Genomic DNA, 23,340 nt, shown 5'->3' with positions numbered 1-23,340 from the left:
AGCAATGCCTGTCCTGGACATGTGTCCAGAGAAAGTGAGAACACCGATCAGGAAAGGGATCGGTGCAAAGTGTTCATTGCAGCACTACTGACAATCGGCAAGATACGGAAGCAACCTAAGTGTCCATCATTAGACGAATGGATAAAATAGATGTGGTATATGTACCTACAATGGAACACATGTGCCTGCGTGCTAAGTCACTTTAGTCGTGTCCGACTCTTTGTGACCTTACAGACAGTAGCCTGCCCAGCTGTTCTGTCCATGGGATTCTCCAGAAAAGAATACTGAAGTGGGTTGCCATGCCCTCCTCCAGGGAATCTTCCTGACCCAGGAATCAAACCCTCATCTCTTATGTCTCCTGCATTGACAGGCGGGTTCTTTACCACTGGCACTGCCTGGGAAGCCCACAGCGGAATATACTCAGCCATAAAAAAGAATGAACTCTTGCCACATGCAACAACAGGAATAGACTTAGTGAAATAAGCAGTCAGAGAAGACAAATACTAACTATATGATTTTACTTATATGTGGAATGTAAAAAACAAATGAACAAACATGAAATAGAAGCAGAGTCATGGATACAGAGGACAAACAGGTGGTTGCTGGAGGAGAACAGACAAACGAGGGACATTGAGGTACAAATTTCCAGTTAAAAGTAAATGAATCTGCCGGGGACCAGCCCCAGCTGATCCAGGGTACTCGAAGGAGAGACGGCGTCGGCGAGGGTCAGGATACGATAGTTTCAATTAGATATTAATTAGAGATATAAAGAGTAATAGAATAAGGATAGCTCAGTAGGAAAATTCAGTGGAGAAAAGAGGCTGAGTAGCTTGGTTTACGCGGGGGACCAATAAAACTTCAAGACAAGAAGCTTGCACCACTTACGTAGGCCGCAGGCGTCCTTCCGTTCTCCCGAAGGAGAGGAGACACTGAGGACTCCCCAGTCGGATCTTAGAAGCCCAGGCAAAATTAGTAAGCTTGGTGGGTTCCGCGCTCCAGATGGAGACTCAGCCAGAGTGAGAGAGAGAGCGACATGGGGAGACCAGTATTTCGAGAAACTGATCCCAATTCTTTATTTTCCAGAGTCTGTTTTTATACACTGAGATGTTATACAAAAGTCACGTGGGGACAGCAGTCCTGACTTTTATTAAAGTCAGGTGCTTCACACAAATGTATACAGAGGTCTTAGGGGTGTTACATCATCTTCTGGCCAGGGGGGCCTGCTGACAATTTACGACCCTCTCCTTGTGACAGCGGTCAGTCAATCAGGACACTTATTTCTCCAGGGCTGATTATTCTCAAAACAGACGCCACCCAAATATAGTTACATTCCTACAGGGTGAGGGTGTAGTGGGTTTTAGTTAAGGAAAGAATTTACTTAGCCTAAGGTCTAACGTGATTAATATCAAAGGTTAATATTTATTTCTTCTATATAATCATTAATGTGTGTAAGGGCAGGGGATATGGAGACTTAGCAACAAACATTGGCTCAGCAAATGAAAAAACCCTTCACCAACACAATTTCTAATCAGCCCACTATACTTATACTTATAGTTTTCTAACTTTTCTAAGGAACCTGTTTTTAGAAGGTTTAAAGCATCTCGTGCCTCTCACGGTTGGGAGGCTGTGAGCAATCACATGTGGCCGGACGAGCCTGTCAGGCAGGCTAGAGAACCTTCAGAGGAGTTTGTAGGTTAAAACACTCTTATCACGCCCAGGAATTATTATAAACTGGAGCTCTAAGTTAACTCCTTCTCCAAAAGAGGTGGTGGGGGACAGCCCCCCGTAAAGTCAGAGGTGTAGGTAAGAGCACAAAGTGGTAAAGTAGGCAGGCTCTGGTTATGGGGGTAGATGCTCGAGGATTTCCAGGGGGACTCCTGAGGCTCGATCCCGCCTTTGCGTATGTCGAGCCTCCTTCCTCATGACCTTTGCCATGGGCGGAGTACCTCACTCTGGCCCCCAACATGAATCCCAGGTATGGAATGCAGTATGGGGAATACAATTGTATATAGAATCTTCGTATGGTAACAGAGGGTAATTGTATTTATTATGGTGATCATTTTGAAATGTATAGAAATATCAAATCACTATGCTATGTAATGGGCTTCCCTGGAAGCTCAGCTGTAAAAAAATCCGCCTGCAATGCAGGAGACCCCGGTTCTATTCTTGGGCTGAAAGGATCACCAGGAGAAGGGATAGGCTACCCACTCCAGTATTCTTGGGCTTCCCTGGTGGCTCGGCTAGTAAAGAATCTGCCTGCAATGCAGGAGACCTGGGTTTGATCCCTGGGTTGGGATATCCTCCAGAGGAGGGTGGCAACCCCCTCCAGCATTCTTGCCTGGAGGAGCCTGGTGGGCTACAATCCATGGAGTTGCCAAGAGTTGGACAGGACTGAGCCACTAAGTACACAGCATGTGCTATGTGACAGGAACTAACATAGTGCTGTGCGTCAGTTACATTTCAAAAACAAACTCAGAAAGACATCAGATTTGTAATTACCAGAGGCAGTGGGGGGTGGGGTGCGGATTGGATGAGGGCAATCAAAAAATGCAAACTTTCAGTTATAAGAGACATAAATGCTAGGAAAGTAATGTACAAAATGATAAATATAATTAACACTGCTGTATGTTATAACTGGAGAAGGAAATGGCAACCTGCTGCAGGATTCTTGTCTGGAAAATTTCACGGACAGAGGAGCCTGGTGGGCTAAGTCCGTGGGATTGCAAAGAGTTGGGCATGGCTGAACTCATACACACACACATATATGTTATAATACATATGAAGGTTGTTACAAGAGTAAGTAATTCTAAGTTTTCATCACAAGTTTGTTTCTATTTCTTTCATTTTGTATCTATATGAGATGATGGCTATTCACTACACTTACTATTGTAATAATTTCATGGTGTACATGGCAGATCATTATGCTGTACACCTGAAAATTATACAGTGATGCGTGTCACCTCTGTCTTGATAGAACTGGAAGGAGTAAAAAGGATCTCTGGCTGTGGTCAGAGGGAGGCATGACCATAGAAGGATGTCAGAGACACGCACCTTTGCTGGCTTTGAAGAGGACGGAAGGGGCCCTGAGCCCAAGAATGTGGGCAGCCTCTGGAAGCTGGAAAAGCAGGCTAACAGATTCTCCTCTAGAGCCTCTAGAAAGGAACACAGCCCTTTTGACACCTGGCTTTTAACCCAGAGAAACCCAGATCAAACCTCAGGTATACAGAACTATAACAAATTTGGCTTGTTTTAAGCCATTGCATCTGTGGTCATTTGTTACAGCAGCAGTTGAAAACTAATAAAGTAACATAGTCACATGATTCAAAATTCAAAAAATACCAGAAGATGTACAACGACAGGCCTTCTTCTCACCCTGCCCCTATTCATCCAGTTCCCCTTCCCAAAAGGGCCCAGTGCTGCCCGTAGGTGACACTGGCCTGCAGGGCGTGAAGCAGGATTTCCATTTTCCTCCCAGAAGTTGAAGTCGTGATACGGCTCTGGGAGCGCTGGATCCTAACCACTAGAGCACCAGGGACCAGTGGCTATTGACAAGAAATAAGTTTCCACAAAGAGAAGGAAAGTAGTGAAGCGTTTATCAGGAGGAAAAGGGGTGTGTGTGGCTAGAAACATGGGTAGGCGCAGAGAGAGAGTCGCGCCCTTGTGGTAGTTAGAGTCACTCGTGCGGAGCATTTCTTCCAGGTTTCCTTTGGCCAATCATCTTGCTTTGCCTGGTTCTGAGTCCATATTTGGTTTATCTCAGGATTCTCTCATGTGTGTGCATGAATCTCTTAGCCAAGATGAATTCTAGCAAAGAGACCTACAGGTAGTTGACATCACTCCCTTTTTAACCTCCAAGGAGCCTTTCTGTGCATGCTAGTCAGGAAGGTCTCCTTGACCTCGAGAATGAGAAATACACGGCCTCTGTCTTTTATCTGTGCAGGGCTCAGCTCCTCTCTCACTCCTGCTGTTTGGGTGGATCTGTCCACAGGGGACAAACTCTGGCAGCTCAGCCTGGGGCCCATCCATCTCCTGCGTCACCACCAACTTTCTGGTATATCCTTCCAGAGGTATTTTATGCGTATATAAACAAATGGGACTATATGTACCTTCCCCCTTTTATTATATACCAATGGTAGTATACTGTCGGAGAAGGCAAAGGCACCCCACTCCAGTACTCTTGCCTGGAAAATCCCATGGACAGAGGAGCCTGGTAGGCTGCAGTCCATGGGGTCGCTAAGAGTCGCACACGACTGAGCGACTTCACTTTCACTTTTCACTTTCATGCATTGGAGAAGGAAATGGCAACCCACTCCAGTGTTCTTGCCTGGAGAATCCCAGGGACGGGGGAGCCTGGTGGGCTGCCGTCTATGGGGTCACACAGAGTTGGACACGACTGACGTGATTTAGCAGCAGTATACTGTGAGTACTGCTAAGGCATTTTTTTTAACCCAAAAATATATACTAGAGATTTTCCTTTGGCGCTTTTTCATTGTTATTCTGGTTCCACAGCATTCCATTGCATAGAAATACCAAAATTATTCAGACACTCTCTTTTTGATGCCTGCTCCCAAGCTTTCCGATCACAAACAATGCTCAATGGAAAAAAAAACAAAAAACCTTGAGCTAGCAGCACTGTGCCCAGAACTAAGTACATCTATGCTACACATTCCAGGTGCCCTCCTAGACGCTCCCTTTCCTCTGTCCCGTCGAGCTCAGTGTCGCAGCCTACGAGCGCTGTCTCCACTCCTTTCCTAGCGCTCCAGCTCCCTCTGCCCCACGCCACTGTCATCTGGGCCAGCACGGTGGGAGTTAGGCACGAAAGACCCTCCACTCCTCAGCTTGCATTTTGCCCTCTAGGGGAAGAGCTCTCTGAGGGCCCTGATTTCTTGTCTCTGAAAGCAGGTCAGTAGGACTGGGTGTCCTGATTTTTGTGTGGATAAATGAACAGTGTTTGCCAAGACTTCCGTGATGCGGCTCCACTTGGAGGCTCTCAGATAAAAGAAGCTTGTTACACCTGAAAGGAAGATTAGACAAGCATCTTTCTTTATATATAAATTTATTTATTTTGGCTGCGTTGGATCTTCGTTGCTGGGTGCAGGCTTTTCTCTAGTGGCAGTGAATGGGGGCTACCCTCTAGTTGCAATGCTCGGGCTTCTCACTGAAGTGGCTTCTGTTTATTTTTATTTTTTCTTAATATATGTATTTTATTGAAGTACAGTTGACTTACAGTGTTTCAGGTGCACAGCAAGGAAATTCAGTTATACGTATAGACATATATTATTTTTGAAATTATTTTCCATTATGGGTTATTACGGGACTTCCCTATAGCTCAGACAGTAAAGAATCTGCCTGCAGTACAGGAGACCCAGGTTCGATCCCTGGGCTGGGAAGATCCCCTGGAGAAGGAAATGGCAATCCGCTTCAGTATTATTGCCTGGAGAATCCCACGGACAGAAGAACCTGGCAGGCTACAGTCTATGGGGTCACAAAGAGTTGGACACGACTAAGTGACTAACACACATAAGTTATTACAAGATATTGACTGTACTTCCCTGTGCTATATGGTAAACCTTGGTTTCTTGTTGCATATCTAGTTTTTTAACTAGATATCTAGAATTCTATTTAAACTAAGTAAAAAAAGTGGAATCAAAATGTCATAAATATTTTAGCTGGCCAAAAACTCTTAAGTTTTCTAAAATATATACATTAAACACACTATTATACAAAAGCTTTTCTGCTGTGCTTGATAAAGACTTGAGAAAGGACATTTTAAAAAGGGAAAGAAATTGGAAAACAAACTAAATGAAATGGGGATACTAAATGTGAAATAAAATAAGTGAACCAAACTATATAAAAGTAAAAGATCACCATATAATCCAGTTGTTTTTAGACATGGCTCCTCATTAGAAACACATTTGGAGATGTGGAGAAAAAAAGCAATACCTGGGTATTTGTATTTTTCAAAAAAGTCCAAGATAATTTTGATATGCATCTGAGTTTTGAAAAGTGATTACAGGTTTTTTCTATTAAATGTTAGCTTTAGTGATATATAGAATTCTATCATTTTCTGTTGACCAATCACGATACAATGGTATTAACTGAATAAAAGTTACATAATCACGATAGTAAAAGATGTTTATCAGTTGATGGGGGACACGTGTACACCCATGGCTGATTCATGTCAATGTATGGCATAAACCACTACAATAATGTAAAGTAATTAGCCTCCAATTAAAATAAATTAATTAATTTTTAAAAAAGAAAGAAAGATAATTATAATTGTAGGCCATTATGGAAAGATGATTAACCTAACAATATACAATAATGACATACAACTTGGGGGGTTAAGTATAGTGGTGTGGTAAGTGGCGGTGCATACACACACATATTTTCATCTACCCAGCCACTCTGTGTCTTTTGGTTGGTGCATTTAATCCACTTGCTGCTGCTGTTGCTGCTAAGTTGCTTCAGTCGTGTCCGACTCTGTGCGACCCCATAGACGGCAGCCCATCAGGCTCCCCCGTCCCTGGGATTCTCCAGGTAAGAACACTGGAGTGGGTTGCCATTTCCTTCTCCAATGCATGCAAGTGAAAAGTGAAAGTGAAGTCGCTCAGTCGTGTGCGACTCTTAGCGACCCCATGGACTGCAGCCTACCAGGCTCCTCAATCCATGGGATTTTCCAGGCAAGAGTACTGGAGTGGGGTGCCATTGCCTTCTCTGCTAATCCACTTACATTTAGGTAATTATTGATATGTATGGAGAAGGCAATGGCACCCCACTCCAGTACTATATGGCTCAGTGTGCTCCTCCTTGGGTTTATCCTGCCTGGGACTCTCTGCTTCCCAGACTTAGTTGACCATTTCCTTTCCCATGTTTGGGAAGTTTTCAGCTATTATCCCTTCAAATATTTTCTCAGGTCCTTTCTCTCTCTGTCTTCTCCTTCTGAGACCCCTATAATGCAAATGTTGCTGCATTTGATGTTGTCCCAGAGGTCTCTTAGGCTGTCTTCATTTCTTTTCATTCTTTTTTCTATATTCTGCGCTATGGCAGTGATTTCCACCATTCCATCCTTCAGGTCACTTATCCTTTCTTCTACTTCAGTTATTCTGTTATTGATTCCTTCTAGTGTATTATTCATCTCTGGCTGTTGGTTCTTTAGTTCTTGTAATTCTAATTGTAATTCTTTAGTTCTTGTAATTCTGGTAAAATGTTCTTGGCAAGCATTTCTTGCATCTTCTCCATTGTTTTCCCAAGATCCTGGATCATTTTACTATAAATACTCTGAATTCTTTTTCTAGAAGATTGCCTGTTTCCACTTCATTTAGTTTTTTCTGGGGGTTCATCTTGTCCCTGCATCTGGGACATGACTCTCTGCTTTTTCATCCTCATTGAATTTCTGTAACGTGGTTTCTGGTCTAGCCACTGTGGGATTGTGGTTCATCTTGCTTCTTCTGTCTGTCCTCTGCTGGATGAAGCTAAGAGGCTTGTGTAAGCTTCCTAATGAGAGGGACTGGTTGGGGAAAACTGGGTCTTGCTCCGGTGGGCAGGACCTTGCTCAGTAGAGCTTTAATCTAACTGTCTGCTGATGGGTGGGGTTGGGCTCCCTCCCTGTTAGTTGTTTGGCCTGAGGTGACCCAGCCCTGGGGTCTTTAGGGCACTATGGTAGGGTTAATGGCAACCTCTGAAAGGACTTAGGCCAAGAGGCGCCTTCCGGACTGGTGTTGCCAGTGCCTCTGTCGCTGTGGTGAGCCCCTGCCAACCCTCACCTCCACAGGAAACCCTCTAACACTAGCAGGTAGGTCTGACTCAGTCTCCTGCGGGGTCGCTGTTTCTTTTCCCTGGATCTTGGTATGTGCAAGGTTTTGCATGTGCCCTCCAAGACTGGAGTCTCTGTTTCCCCCAGCCCTGTGGAAGTCCTGTAATCAAATCCCACTGGCCTTCAAGGTCAGATCCCCAGGCTTGGAGGCGTGTTGTGAGGCTCCAGCCCTGTGGAAGTCCTGTAATCAAATCCCACTGGCCTTCAAGGTCAGATCCCCAGGCTTGGAGGCATGTTGTGAGGCTCAGAACCTTGATAACAATGGGAGAACTTCTTCAGTAATTTGTTCTCCAGCTTTTGGATTGCCCACCCAGAGGGTATGGGATTTGATTTTATTATGATTGCAACCCTTCTACCATCTCATTGTAACTTCTACTCTGTCTTTGGACAAGAAACTGAAAGTAAAAATTGCTCAGTTGTGTCCAACTCTTTGTGACCCCAGGGACTATACAGTCTGTGGAATTCTCCAGGCCAGAATACTGGAGTGGGAAGCCTTTCCCTTCTCCAGGGGATCTTTCCAACCCAGGGATTGAACCCAGGTCTCCTTCAGTGAAGGTGGACTTTTTACCAGCTGAGCCACAAGGGAAGTTTAACAGTACTGGAGTGGGTAGCCTATCCCTTCTCCAGCAAATCTTCCTGATCCAGGAATAAAACAGGGGTCTCCTGCATTGCAGGTGGATTCTTTACCAACTAAACTATCAGGGAACCCCATAAAGTGAAAGTGAAAGTCAGTCGTGTTCAACTCTTTGTGATCCCATGGACTGTAGTCCATGGAATTCTCTAGGCCAGAATACTAGAGTGGGAAGCCTTTCTCTTCTCCAGGGGATCTTCCCAACCCAGGGATTGAACCCAGGCCTCCTGCACTGAAGGCGGACTCTTTACCAGCTGAGCCGCGATCATGTATGTCTTTGGACATGGGATATCCCTTTTTGGTGGACTCCAGTGTCCTCCTGTTGATGGTTGTTCAATAGCTAGTTTAGATTTTGGTGCTCTTGCAGGAGGAGAACATGCATGTTCTTCTACTCCGTCTTCTTGAGCCAGAAGCCAAATTCTGCCTTTATTCTATTTAGCTACAGCCTAAGCCCTAGGCGGTTGAGAAAGGATAGTTGAGAAAATTCCAGGATGGGAACTGGTTCACAGGCTCTAGCAGTCCTGATAGAAAAAATGAAAGCATTCAAGTAAGGAGTAGTAGAGGTGAGGCCCCTGTCACTAGGAAGATGAACATGAAGACCCAGGAAGATAACAAAGGAGGGCACAGATTGTTTACTGTGTGTTTTCACATTTTCACAAATGCTTTCATTTAATCTTCCTAACAACCCCATTTTCCCATTTTACAGATAAGGAAACTAAGGATCAGGGAGCATTTTCATTTTCTAAACTTTAAATGGGCTTCCCAGTTGCCATTAGAGGTAAAGACCTACCTGCCAGCGCAGGAGACATGAGAGACACATTTTCGATCCTTGCATCAGGAAGATGCCTTGGAGGAGGAAACGGCAAGCCACTCCAGTACTCTTGCTTGGAGAATCCCATGAACAGAGGAGCCTGGAGGTCTACAGTCCATCAGCTCACAAAGAGCTGGACACAACTGAAGCAACTTAGCAGAGCACAGACTGTAAATGGTTGATCCCCTGAGCACACAGTAAAAACTAAGAACACACAGAAACCCTGATAACATCCTTGAACAATTAAAATTGTCTGTTATCCCCACAGTGAATTTTAGTCTATTAATATGTGTAGCATTATGGTACATATATGCTCCAGACAGCAGCCTAGTGTTGCGGAAGATCACAGGCTCTCTAGTGAGACTTCCCAGGTTCAAGCCTGGTTCCATCATTATCAGCTGTTTGGCCTTGGACAAATGCCTTTACTTCTTTGAGACTGGGGTTTCCCTGGTGGCTTAGAGGGTAAAGCATCTGCCTGCAATGCAGGAGACCCGGGTTTGATCCAAGGCCCAGGTTGGGAAGATCCCCTGGAGAAGGAAGTAGCAACCCACTCCAGTATTCTTGCCTGAAAAATCCCATGGACCGAGGAGCCTGGCAAGCTACAGTCCATGGGGTCGAAAAGAGTTGGACACAACTGAGCGACTTCACTTTTCACTTTCACTTGTTTTGAGACTATTTACCTCATGGGGCTGTTGAAGGATTACATTAGTAAAGTCATTGAGAGAATAGCATTGAAACATGTATATTACCACATGTGAAGTGGATCGCCAATCCAGGTTCGATGCATGAGACAGGGTGCTCAGGGCTGGTGCACTGGGATGACCCCGAGGGATAGGATGGGGAGGGAGGTGGGAGGAGGGATTCAGGATGGGGAACACATGTACACCCATGGCTGAGTCATGTCAATGCATGGCAAAAACCGCTGCAATATTGTACAGTAATTAGCCTCCAATTAAAACAAAAAAATTTTTTTTCAATAAATAAAAAAATGAAGCACTTAGAGCGGTATGTGGCATTAAATGGGCACTCAGTCAGTGCTGGGTGCCTGTCCTGATTCATGTGGTTTAGCCAGAGTATCAGTACTGAGTGCTTACTCAGGTCAAGCACTGGACTGAACGACACATAGACAGTCCTCATCCTGAGGATGGTCTCTTGGAATCCTCATACCATCCAAGGAATTCTTCCTTTTCTGTTTCAGAGGAATCTGAAACTCCAAAACAACTCCACTGTCGCGCAGTGTCACACAAATGGCAGGGCTGGAATCCAAACCCTGTTTTATCTGCTTTAGAAATCTGGGCTCGGTGACAAGCACAGAAGCTGGTGGTATTGACGTGTGTCCTGTTCTCTGGAAAATCTGAGACATGATCTGCTCTTCCTGCTTCAGGCACAGGGACCTGTGCACGCGCATCGGCACCCGCCTGCACACGCAGTATTCCAGGGAGAAGCTTCCCCAGCGCCTGTGCCCTTGGCTGACTCTTCACCCAACAATTTCTGGTCAGAAAGGCATTTTCCCAGAATAGAGTTGATAGTGATTTTTGAAATGACTTCGACTAATTGAATTCTTGACATGGTGAGATGTTAGTGACTTTGAATCCTTATTTCCAGTTGCGCAAAAGCAGGAGGCTTTGCCAAATCAAAGCAGATCAAGCCATGGAGGAGAGTACCCATTCAGTGCCAGATGCTCTTCATAGCAGTAAACCAGTGGTCTGAATGCCTTAAAATTTTGGTTTTCATAATTCTGTGTCTGGATTGGGGCAGGGGGCAGGTAAAAATCAGAGGAGTGCATGGGGGGATTTTTTGCACCTGTCAGAAATACAATAATGATTCTTCCTGAGAGGCCCCTTGAAGCAAAACAGAAAATATTTGCAAAAAGTAAACAGTGACAAGATTTCTCATCATACAGCTCCTTACCACCATACTCCACCCTGCACACACCCTTCACTCTTCTTACAATTAGAAGGACTCAAAATTTCCACCATGTAGGAAATTAGTCTCTCTCCCTCTCTCTTTATCTCTTCCTCCTTCCCATCCTCTCTCTGTTTTTCTCTTCCAGGAAGAAATTCTTGAATGCAAAACCCTAGGGATTATCTAATTCAGACTGTCAACTTTAAAATCAGGAAAATCTGGATTTGAAACCTGGGTTTAAATGGCACATTATGCAAGTGACTTAAACCCTCTCTGCCTCAGTGATCTCATCTGTAAAATGGGCTTTAAAATACTACCTGATAGGCCTGGTGTGAGTATTGAATGAGCTAATGCTTGTAAAGTCCTTAGGGCAAAGCCTGACACATAACCTAAATGTACACACCAAAATGTTCCTGGTTATTATCACCCAATCCATCAGCTTCATTTTATAAACAAGGAAACTGGATTTAGAGGAAAGTGATCTATCCAAAGTCATGTGTAGAGAGAGTGGCAGAGCCCAGTCTTGATCCAGGCACCCCATCCGGGCCCTCTTCCTGCTGTACCACAACAGTGCAGTAGGTTCACCTTCAGTCATCAACTTCAGGAGCATGAGGTAGGGATGTTTTCCAGTTGGTCATGTCCGTGCTGAGCTGATGAACTAGGGCCAAGAGCATCCTGGGTTGCTCCTCGCGTGGTGGTCAGGAGCCAACTGAGCGGGAAGGGAAGGGCAGCTTATATCTTACAATGGCACACAGTCTCTGGGGTTATCAAGCCCCGGTAAAGCCAATTTCCACAGAGCCCTGAGCAACTGTCCTCCTATTATTAATTTACCTTCTGGAAGCTGAAGCTCCAGAAAGAAGTTGATTGGATAGTGTCACCACCACTCTCAGCTTTCAAATGTTTTATTAACAGACAAAACCCCTGCCTCCAATCCCCATCCCCGAGGCCCAAGGGTTTTGCTCTCTCCCCTCTCTCAGTGCTGAGACCGCTGAGGTTGAATCACTGCCTATACTACAGCCTGGTTTTGCCCACATGGTACCATTTCACCCCAGTGCTCTGCCCTCTCCCTTTTTGTAAAGAGCACACACACACACATACATACACGCACACACGCACATCACCCACAAGCCCAAGGGCTTTTGTTCCCTAGGGAAAGTGTTCAGATCTTCCACAACAGTATTTGGTTCCAGCCTAGGAGGATCGGAAACCTGCAGCAGGGGCAGGAGTGTTTCCAGAGATAACAGAATCCCAGGTTCTGACACAGTCCCACGCTCCTACCTCTAATCTCTGCCACACCTTCCAAATCCACCAGAGCCTGGAGCTCCTCGCACACCACCCGGGATGAGTTTGATCTGGTCAGTGGGCAGATGGTCCATGGCTGCACAGACCAACAAATTTCTTCTCACATCTGAGCCTACCAAACCTGCCACTCGCAACAAACAGAGTTAAGGGGATGTGGAAACTAATCGGCCTGGAAGATGGGAGGGGAGGGAGGGATCATGGTGATCATGATGACAGTTCTGCAGCAGAAAGATCAGGCTAGACTTCTAATCCTGGCCACCGAGTCAAGTGCATGCCCTTGGGTCAGTCACTTGACCTCTCTGTGCCTTGGTGTTCTCACCTGCTACAGAAGTGGGCTTGCCTGGGGCGTCTGGAGGGAGTGTCTCAGGGCTAGGTTTCTATAATGACTGTCTTTAGTCCTGATGGCACGTATGGGTGATTAGGGGCAAACCACAGCAGATTCAGTGCTAAAACAAATTTTCCACATCCAGCCACTTCTAGCTCATGCTTTTTCCCTAATGTCAAAGGGAAGGACTCCTGGGAAGTTGGTAAAGGCCAAAGAGGCTTTGGTTCCTTGAGGACAGGGGTCAAGGGTCCAGGCTGGTCCCCAAATCCCTTTCGTGTCCTTTTTTAACATTTTTGGAGCCCAAGGCAGGGCCCAACTTGTCTCCAGGCTCCAAGTCCATCCGCCTCTTGGGCTTCAGAGATGGAAAGCAGAGCTCATAGCAGCACTGAAGAGACTTTCTAGATTTCTGGCTGGTCAGGGCAGAGCTGACCTCGTCCCAGGCCCCCTGCTCCTACTCCAGAGCTAACATGTGAGCCAGTGGTGGCTGCTGTGACAGACGGTGTGCCTTGAGCTGCGGGCCCCCTCATTGTTGACTTAGAGGCAGTGAGAGAACTGGGTAGGTTCCTGTTCTCCTTCAACCTGGAGGGCTGAACTCTCCCTTCCTTTCCCACTTGACCTCTGTCTTCCCTTGCTGGCTGCCCAAACTGTAGACCTGAGGCTGTAGCACCAGGGCAGAAGCAACATCCCAGAGTCCTCTGTTAGTCAACACCTACAGCTGCAGAGAGTCAGAAGTCTGGAATGTAATTCTTCCTGCATACAGCTCCTAATGACTCTGTTCCCTTATAAAACCTTGACTGATACAGATAATGAAGGTATGACAAAAATATGTCAAAATTTGTGCATGCACCTAATGTAGTCCTTCAAGAAACAACTATAGCCTGAAATGTGTATATTAGAAAAGCTGAAAATCAATGATCTCAGCATCTATTTCAAGTAACAAATAATTAAGAAAACAAGAGAACAGATAAAGAAGAGCAAATCAAACCCAAAGAAAGTAGAAGGAAGAAAATAATAATAGGAAGAGTGGAGCATTCATAAAATAGAAAAGTCACACAATAGAGAAGAATCAGCAAAGCCAAGAATGAACTCTTTACAAAGATTAATCAAACTGGTAGTCAAAGTCAAAGTATCAGTCGCTCTGTCGTATCCAACTCTTTGTGACCCCATGGACTGTAGCCCACCAAGCTCTTCTGTCCATGGGATTTCCCAGGCAAGAATACTGGAGTGGGTTGCCATTTCCTTCTACAGGGGATCTTCCCAACCCAGGGGTCAGCAAAACTGTTCAAGAAAGAAAAAAGAAAAGAAAACACACTACACAATATTAGACATAAAAAGTAATACATTACTAAAGACCTTACAAACATTAAAATGATAATAAGAGGATATCGAGAATAATTTTATTTCTACAAATTTGACAATTTTTAAAAATTGGCAAATGCCTTGAAAAATAGAGCCTATCAAAATTGACACAAGAAAAAAATTAGAAAATATGAATACTGCAATAGCCATTTAAACATTGAATGAATACTGCAATGTCTACCTAAACGCTGAGTCTACTATTTAAAATATTTCCACAAAGAAACCTCCAGGTCCGGGTAGCCTCACTGGTAAATTCCTTCAAACATTTAAGGAAGAAATAGCACCAGTCTTACACAAACTCTTCCAGACAATTGATAAATAAGGGACATTTCAAAGCTCATTTTATGAGGCCAGCAAAGGACATCATAAGAAATGATAATTACAGATCAGTCTCTTTCTCACAAATATAGAAGAAAAGTTTTAAACAAAATATTAGCAAACAGAAACTGTATTTGTTTGTCAAAAATCGCTGAACTGTACACTTAAAAGGGTGAATTTTAATGTGTATGCATATCTCAATAAATCTGACTTCTAAGAAAGGAAAAAATGAATCAATTCACCTGTTATCAAACTTCCAATAGATTGTAGATATATATAAATGTGAAAGTAAAACAATAAAGGTTTCAGAAAAAAACAGGACAATGTTTTGATGACCCTAAGGTAGGCAAAAATTTCTGTAACAAGTTTTAAAAACTACTAATTATTAATATAAGGGTAAAAATTGATAAATTTGACTACATAGAAATTCATATATTCTGTTCATCAAAAAAAAAAAAAAACCCACCATTAAGAGAGTGAAAACACCAGCCACAGTCTGGGAGAAGATGTTTATAATCCATATATCCAACAAAGCACTTGATTCAGAATAAAGACCTCCTACTAATCAATACGATTCTTGGAGATAACCCACTTCACAAGAGAGAATATCCAAATGTCTAATTTATTAGTCATCTGGAAACACAAACTACAACGTCAGTGCCTCCCACTGCATTTCACTAAAAGACTGAAGGGGGAAAGACAGGAAATATCCAGTATTGATGAGGCTATGGATCAACTGAACCCTTCAAAACATTGCATATTGGAAACATCAAGTGATACAATCACTATGGAAAACTCTGTCACATTCACTCAAAAGAAACACTTGCAAACCCTGTCATCTAGCAGTTTTACTTCTAGCCATATATCTAACAGTAATATGTACACAGGCATGCGTGCTCAGCTGCTCAGTCATGTCCCACTCTTTGCAACTCTGTAGCCTGCCAGACTCCTCTGTCCATGGGATTTTCCCAGCAAGAATACTGGAGTGGGTTGTCATTTCCTCCTCTAAGGGAATCTTCCAGACCCAGGGATCAAACTGGCATCTTCTGCACTGGCAGGCAGATTCTTTACCACTAGGTCACCTGGGAAGCATGTTCACCAAAAGACAAGCAGCTCTGTTAGCACTAGTCAAGTACAGGAAACACCTCCAAGATCCATTGGTGGTAGAATGGATAAATAATGACAATATGTTCATACCAGGGAATACTAAAGACAATGAAAATTCAACAGCATGCAATAACACCATGTTGAGTAACAAAAGCTAGATACAAAAGAATTCATACCGTATGATTCCGTTCATATGAAATTCAAAAATAGGCAAAGACAAGTATAAGCTGTTAGAAGCCAGGGGGTTGATGGCTTCTAACAGCCAGTAATAACTGGTTGCTCTTAAGGAAAATCACAATTGAAGGGATGTGTGATGGGCCTTCTGGGGAGGGAGTTGTAATGTCTTATTTCTCAATTTAGGAGCTTGATTATGTGTGTGTATAGTTTATGAAAGTGTATATTTGTGATTTCTGTATTATACGTCAATAAAAAATGTTTACATAGAAAAGTGAATGGAAACACGGAGAAAACATTTAATCAAGCAAAGTTGAGTAGGGGAAGAATTCGCTTTAGCCACAGAGGGAGACTGCACTATTTACAAGAGATCCCCTGTATGATTCTCCTTCAGGCTTCACCATTACATAGGACTGGCTGCGGTCGGCCAGCAGTTGGAGAGAGTGTCATAGAATAACCACGAATGCCAAGTCTGATGGGATTCGGGGCCTGGGATACCCCTGCTTGGCCGCAGAAGGGGAGACCCTGGTGTTCAACATGACAGCTGAGGAGCTGGTGAATCTATCCGTGTTTACTGTGTGTGTGAACAGGGAAGGCCTGTGAGGCTCACCAGATTAAGGTTACAACCACAGGGAAACAGCATGTCTAGACTTCAGCAGTCACAGTCCCTGGGTTAGAGCTCTGGCTTGGGCTAGTACCAGCTGTGTGATTTGGGGTGAAACATAGTCTCTCTGAGTATTGAGAAAATGGGGTTTGCCTCATAAAGTTGTTGAGGAGAAGACTTTGTAACCAGTACCACACTAGACTAATTGAAGAAATCCCTGGGATTAGACATTTATTTATGTAGTGAATAAATATTTATCAAGCCCCAGTTGTGTGCTGACCATGTTGCTAGTCACTGGGAACACAATGAAACAAGGAAGACAGTCCCTGACCTCAAAAAGCTTAATTCCAATGGGAGAAGGTGGGGAAAAAATTCAAAAGCTAGCTGACAATAAAATAATGCACATTAATGGATGGAATAACAAGTAATATACATACAATAGAATATTGGGCTTCCCTAGTGGCTCAGTGGTAAGGAATCTTCCTGCAATGCAGGAGACAAGGGAGTCGAGGGTTTGATTCCTGGGTCAGGAAGATTCCCTGGGAAGGGAAATGGCAACCCACTCCAGTATTCTTGCCTGGAGAATCCCATGGCCAGGGGAGCCTGGTGGGCTACAGTCCATGGGGTTGCAAAGAGTCAAACGTGACTAAAGCAACTTAGCACACACAATAGAATATTATTCAACCTGAAAGAGGAAGAAAATTCTAATAGTATGAAACAAACTTGTCACCAAAAAAACAAAAAAACAAGGACTGTACCGTTTCACTTATCACACCCCAAGTAGTGAAAGTAGAAATAGAAAGTAGAATGGTGGCCCCCAGAGACCAGGGAAGGGACAAGTGGGAAGTTATTGAATGGGTGTAGAGTTTCAGTTTTACAGGATGAAAAGCTTCTGGGGATTGGTTGCACAACCATGTGGTATGCTTAACACTGTTGAACTATACTCTTAAAAATGGCTTGATTTTATATGTGCTTTGCCAATTTATACAATTTTTATTTTTTTATACAATTTTTAAATTGCATGTTGTAGCTGGAAAAGGTCATGAGACTCACCTGTCTCTGGGCACACTTACCTGGGGTCCCAGGAAGGTCAGGGAGAGATTTCTTACCTCTGACTGCTTCCCAGGGAGACTTGTCCTGAGCTTATCCTATTTCAACTGAAACCCAGTTCCCCCCTCACCTCTCCCATTTGGAGAGCCTTAAAACTCCTTACTCATTCAAATAATCACTGGAAGGACTGATGCTGAAGCTGAAATTCCAATACTTTGGCTACCTGATGCGAAGAGATGACACACTGGAAAAGACCCTGATGCTGGGAAAGATTGAAGGCGGGAGGAGAAGGGGATGACAGAGGATGAGATGGTTGGATGGCATCACCAGCTCAACGGACATGAGTTTGAGTAAACTCCGGGAGTTGGTGATGGACAGGGAGGCCTGGCCTGCTGCAGTCCATGGGCTTGCAAAGAGTTGGACACGACTTGGTGACTGAACTGAACTGAATTGAAAACTCCTTAAAACAGCTTCCTCTCCAGCCTGGCTGCAGTAGGGACCATGCCTGAGCAGAACTGGGAGTAAGAGGGCAGGTTGTCTGGACACCTCCACTTTCTCCTTTCAGAGCTTCCTGCTCCCTTTCAGCCTGGAATGAAGTAAACTGTGATGGAAAATAGAAGACTTTGCAATGAGATTGACCTGGACTCAAAGCCCCCAGCTTACATTACTTCATCTCCCTGAGCCCCATTTTCCTCAAATGGACACTAGGTTGACATGAGAATTAATAAGATCAGGCAGGGAACATTCCTAGCATGGCGCCTTGCATAAAGGCCATTAACAAACGTCAGTTCGTCCACTCTCGCACCTCTAAAACCACTTTCCTTAGTTTTCCACAAATGCCCATTTCCCCTGCCCCTTTACTGCTCTGCATATAGGGCCCCAAGTTTCGTATTTCACTGATCCTTTTCCTCCTGAAAACAAATCAGTTTTAGGTCCTATTCCCCAGGATCCTGCTAGGTGGTGGAACACATTCTAAAAAATAAACACGATATTAATAAATATTCAAGCTCCAGTGAGCCATGTTGATTTCAAATAGCATTTTTGCCTAACACAAAGGAGTGGATAATGTGGAAATCCCAGGCACCACTACAAGAGTGGGGAAGATATTTGGAGCAAAGGGATATTGGGGGCACGCCACATGTCACATGGTGAATGTACATCCCAGGATGGTGCTGGCCTTGGTCCTACATGAGTTTGGCATGACCAGACCTGTGGTTTCCATTTCTCACCTCCCTACCCATCTATCAGAGAAGCAGGAGGATATTCACGAATCACTGAGCAGAGCTGTTTCTTTTTCTTTCTTTTTTTCCCGTCAAAGGTTCAGGCTGATCAGCTTACAGCTGTCGCTTGTAACTTGTCAACCTACAGCTGTCAGAAGCCCTCATCTCAGAGGGTAGGCTGACATTTCTGCCTGTCTCGGTACTTGCTGTGAGTGACCAAACCAAGAAGCAGAGTCCTGGCCGAGGCTCAGCTCTCAGGTTTTCCAGCGGCCCTTCCTTGACAATCTGCCCTTCTTTCCATGTGGTGACATGGAGGTGGTGCAGGGAGTGAGCTGATTTTCAGAGGCTATGACCATTCCTGTCTCCCTGGGGACCTAAGTTGGGTTCTAGTCACCAAGCAAGGGCTTCCTAGGTGGTTCAGTGGTAAAGAATCCACTTGCCAATGCAGGAGACTCGGGTTCGATCCCTGGGTCGGGAAGATACCCTGGAGAAGGAAATGGCAACCCACTCAAGTATTCTTGCCTGGGAAATCCCATGGACAGAGTTGCCTGGTGGGCTATAGCACATGGGGTTGCAAAGAGTCAGACACGACTTAGCGACTAAACAACACGACCAAGCAAGGCTCCTGGCAGATTGCAGTGGACACATAAGGATCCTCCACAGAGTGGTTACCAAGAGGGGAGAACACAGAGCAGGCAGAACTCAAATCTGATGAACGGAGTTGACTTGAATGAAACTACTGGTCACTGGGGAAGATTCCAGAAGCTGGTTGTGTGAGGCTAGAGGTAAGATGTGAGCAGAGGTGCAGGGCAGGACAGCAGGCACACGGCACCAACTCTCAGCTCCTTTCCTACACGTGTGGTGCATCTTCCATTCAACAGACAGTAAATACTAACACTCAGCCAACTACTCATTCAACACAAATGAACATGTAAGACAGGGGCTAAGTGACATGGGGGTGCAGAAATAAGCTGGACTCGGATTTTGCCTTCGTAAAGCACTGCAGAAGAGGAAACATATGGACAAACTACTACTGTGTAGAGTGGAAGGTGGTCAGTGCTCCATAAGATGGGCCACCAAAGCGACCCAAAGGAAAGGGCGAGTCTACTTCTCTCCGAAGAACTCCTCAAGGGCTTCATGGAGGGGGCAGCATTGACTGAACCTTCACACACACACGCACTCAGAGGCATGGAACAATCGAGAGAAGTGGAGATAGATTCCTGCCACACACCTGGCACTGTTCCAGACAATGCAGGAATTCAAAGAAACATAATTTAAGGTTCAATTCAGCTGGGGGTAAATTCCTGCAAGAGAACAGGCATGTGCTTGGCACAGAGACACAAAAACCAAAAAGGCTCCAATGTTTACTGTCTACTGAGGGCTTTTCAAACCGAAAGCATTTATCCATCGTGGGTCATGACACCATTTTAGGGGGTCATGACCACCCTTATGGCAGAAAGTGAAGAGGAACTCAAAAGCCTCTCGATGAAAGCGAAAGTGGAGAGTGAAAAAATTGGCTTAAAGGTCAATATGCAGAAAATGAAGATCATGGCATCCGGTCCCACCACTTCATGGGAAATAGATGGGGAAACAGTGGAAACAGTGTCAGACTTTATTTTTCTGGGCTCCAAAATCACTACAGATGGTGACTGCAGCCATGAAATTAAAAGCCGCTTACTCCTTGGAAGGAAAGTTATGACCAACCTAGATAGCATATTCAAAAGCAGAGACGTTACTTTGCCAACAAAGGTTCGTCTAGTCAAGGCTATGGTTTTTCCTGTGGTCATGTATGGATGTGAGAGTTGGACTGTGAAGAAGGCTGAGCGCTGAACAATTGATGCTTTTGAACTGTGGTGTTGGAGAAGACTCTTGAGAGTCCCTTGGACTGCAAGGAGATCCAACCAGTCCATTCTGAAGGAGCTCAGCCCTGGGATTTCTTTGGAAGGAATGATGCTAAAGCTGAAACTCCAGTACTTTGGCCACCTCATGTGAAGAGTTGACTCATTGGAAAAGACTCTGATGCTGGGAGGGATTGGGGGCAGGAGGAGAAGGGGACGACAGAGGATGAGATGACTGGATGGCATCGCTGACTCGATGGACGTGAGTCTCAGTGAACTCCAAGAGTTGGTGATGGACAGGGAGGCCTGGCGTGCTGCGATTCATGGGGTCGCAAAGAGTCGGACACGACTGAGCAACTGATCTCTGATCTCTCTGACCTACATTTTTTAATGAAATGGGTACCTTCATTGAAGTGAAGATATCAGAGTGAACCTCACATACTAAGCATGTTTCATGAAATTTTTGATGTGTGTGCATGTGTGTGTGTGTGTGTACTGGGTTGAGAAGTAAATGTATTTCCAGAATGCCATAGATCTTACCCCCCACAAAAAAAAGAAAAATTCAGAGCCCTCATGTAGTGAGAGAGACCAAAATGGAGATTATTCCTGTGCTTCAGTGCATTAGAGAACGGGCAGCGAGTGAGAGCTGCTGGGGGCCAGGGAAGCTTAGGAGGAGACAAGAGAAGGGAGGGGAGGGAGTGGCTGATGATGCTTCCTTTACCTTCAGAATCCAGGCGGAAGGTACCAAGATGTTTGGCTCCGTGGGCCTTGGGTCACTGTGGACCCAAGGGACCTCTATCATCACAGGCCCCTCGGACAGCAGCAAGCAGCTGCACAGGCCACTGGGGCAGTGCCCAGCATGGAGAAGCGAGTGCTCGCCTGGGGCGGGGAAGGGGCTGGCAGTAGGCGAGTCAGAATGGAGACGCACCTGAGCGGGTCCTCAGTGCTGTGTTGTCGTAACACTGTAGAGTACGTCAACATCCGTGCCTTGCCGGAAGTCACCTTTACCATCCCCGGAGTCCCCTACACCCTCCAACCAACTATCTACACCCTGCTGGTGAGAACGGCTTCCTTTTCTTCAAGTCACAGGCCGTCCTCACCCGCCTGCCACTTCCCCTTTTCAAACAGTCGCCTGCACTCAGGATGCCCCCTCCCGTCAGACCCAGTTTCAGGCATTCCCTCTGCCAGGGGCCCAGCTGCCTGGGGTGGGAAGGCCGTGGGGCTGCCTCTAATTTGCTGTTCTGCTGTGAAGCAGCAGCCAACCTTGCGCAAGACATTTAATGAGGTTTCCTGACATTGTTGGTGGGGGCGGGTGGGGGGGGGGGTACTTTTCAACTGACAAAGTTTAATCCCTCAACCACCAAGACAGACCAGGATCCTTTCATCCCATTTTATAGATAAGGGAACAGAGATTCAGAGAGTTAAGTGATTCAAGATATGAGCTGCTGGGGTGGGGGTGGGGATACAGAATAAGGTTATATCTCTTCTAACATTCAAGCTAACATTCTCTTCAAACAAGAAAATGCTTGTTCCAGGGGACTGGTAGATTTGGAGAGTGAGGTAGAAAGGGAACTGCCAGGCATTTTGGAAATCTGTGATCCCGAGTTTTCAACACAGCATTTCTTTGGCGACACACTCTAGTACACTGGCTTTGCCCAAGAGTTCCACGTGGCATCGGGGTCGCTGCCCCAGGTTGGAAGCAGTAAGGCATAGATGGAGGGCTTGGCCTACCCCTACACCTTGACCTCCGTTAACCTCTTCTCAAAGCCACCAAGTATAAATAGGCAAAGCAAATGAAAATGAACGTTTTGCTTTAAAACACAGCTCCGTGTCAAGCCCGCTAAACTCCTCCAACAAAGGAATTCTGGAGCTGTCACTGTGAACACCATGCTGAGGGCAAATTAGACATTCCAACCGCGCTCAGCTCATCGGCTGACCCTTTCCCCTCCAGTGCCCCACACTCTCTCGTGGCCACTCCGTATGAGTCCCCGCTCACCCACACACCTCCCCTGGACCCTGATGGTGCCGCTGTCCTTTTATGCCAGCAGTTTCCAATCACAGCCGCCTCAACCCATCAAGGATGCTGTCATAAATCTGCATCTTTATCTCCTTCCTCTCAGGAAGACTCTGGAAGCCCTCAGTGAATTTTCCCAAACCCTCCTTGGCAACCTCAAATTTCAAATGGTTGTTGAAACAACAACTCCTACTTGTTAGACCTCAAGTTTCCACCAAATCGAAAAAGCAGGTTCGGGGAGGTCACACTCTTCTCATGGAAAAATGGATGCCTACTTGCCTTAAAGCCAGAAGAAGCCACTCAAATGATTCTTCTCAGAAAATCATCAAGAGAATAGCAGTGGTGAGTCACTTACAGAGCAATGTCTCTACTTTAACAAATTAAGTTGAGCTGTGCTGGAAACTAAAGAAACCAGAATTTAAGCCAAGATCTTCCAACGCAAACCTTTTGCTGTTCCAGCCATGCAACAAGGTTTGTTTTCCCAGTTGTAAAATGTGGGTGTATAACAGATGAACGATTATCAAAAATGTAGAATGTAGAACTTAGAAGCCAAGACCTACATATATGAAACTGTGCAAACACTTCATTGAGTGAACATGGATAAGTATATGAAAAGGGGAGAAAAACTGATCTCGGGTTGCCCCAGCCTATAGCAGAGGAAGCGGGGTTTCAGTTCCCAGCCGGAGACTGTAATCAGGCCAAGGCTGTGAGAGCACTGAGTCCTGGCCACTAAACCACCAGGGACCAGTCGCCAGTGGCATGGCCCTGGCCCATCAGCTGTGTAGGAGTGAATTTCCACATAGAGATGGGAAGTAGTGAAGCGAGTAAAATGTTTATTAGGAGGAAAAAGAGTATGTGCAGATAGA

Source organism: Bos indicus, chromosome 16, assembly GCF_029378745.1.
Source record: "Bos indicus isolate NIAB-ARS_2022 breed Sahiwal x Tharparkar chromosome 16, NIAB-ARS_B.indTharparkar_mat_pri_1.0, whole genome shotgun sequence".
Lineage (NCBI taxonomy): Eukaryota > Metazoa > Chordata > Mammalia > Artiodactyla > Bovidae > Bos > Bos indicus.
This window is presented reverse-complemented; position numbering follows the sequence as displayed.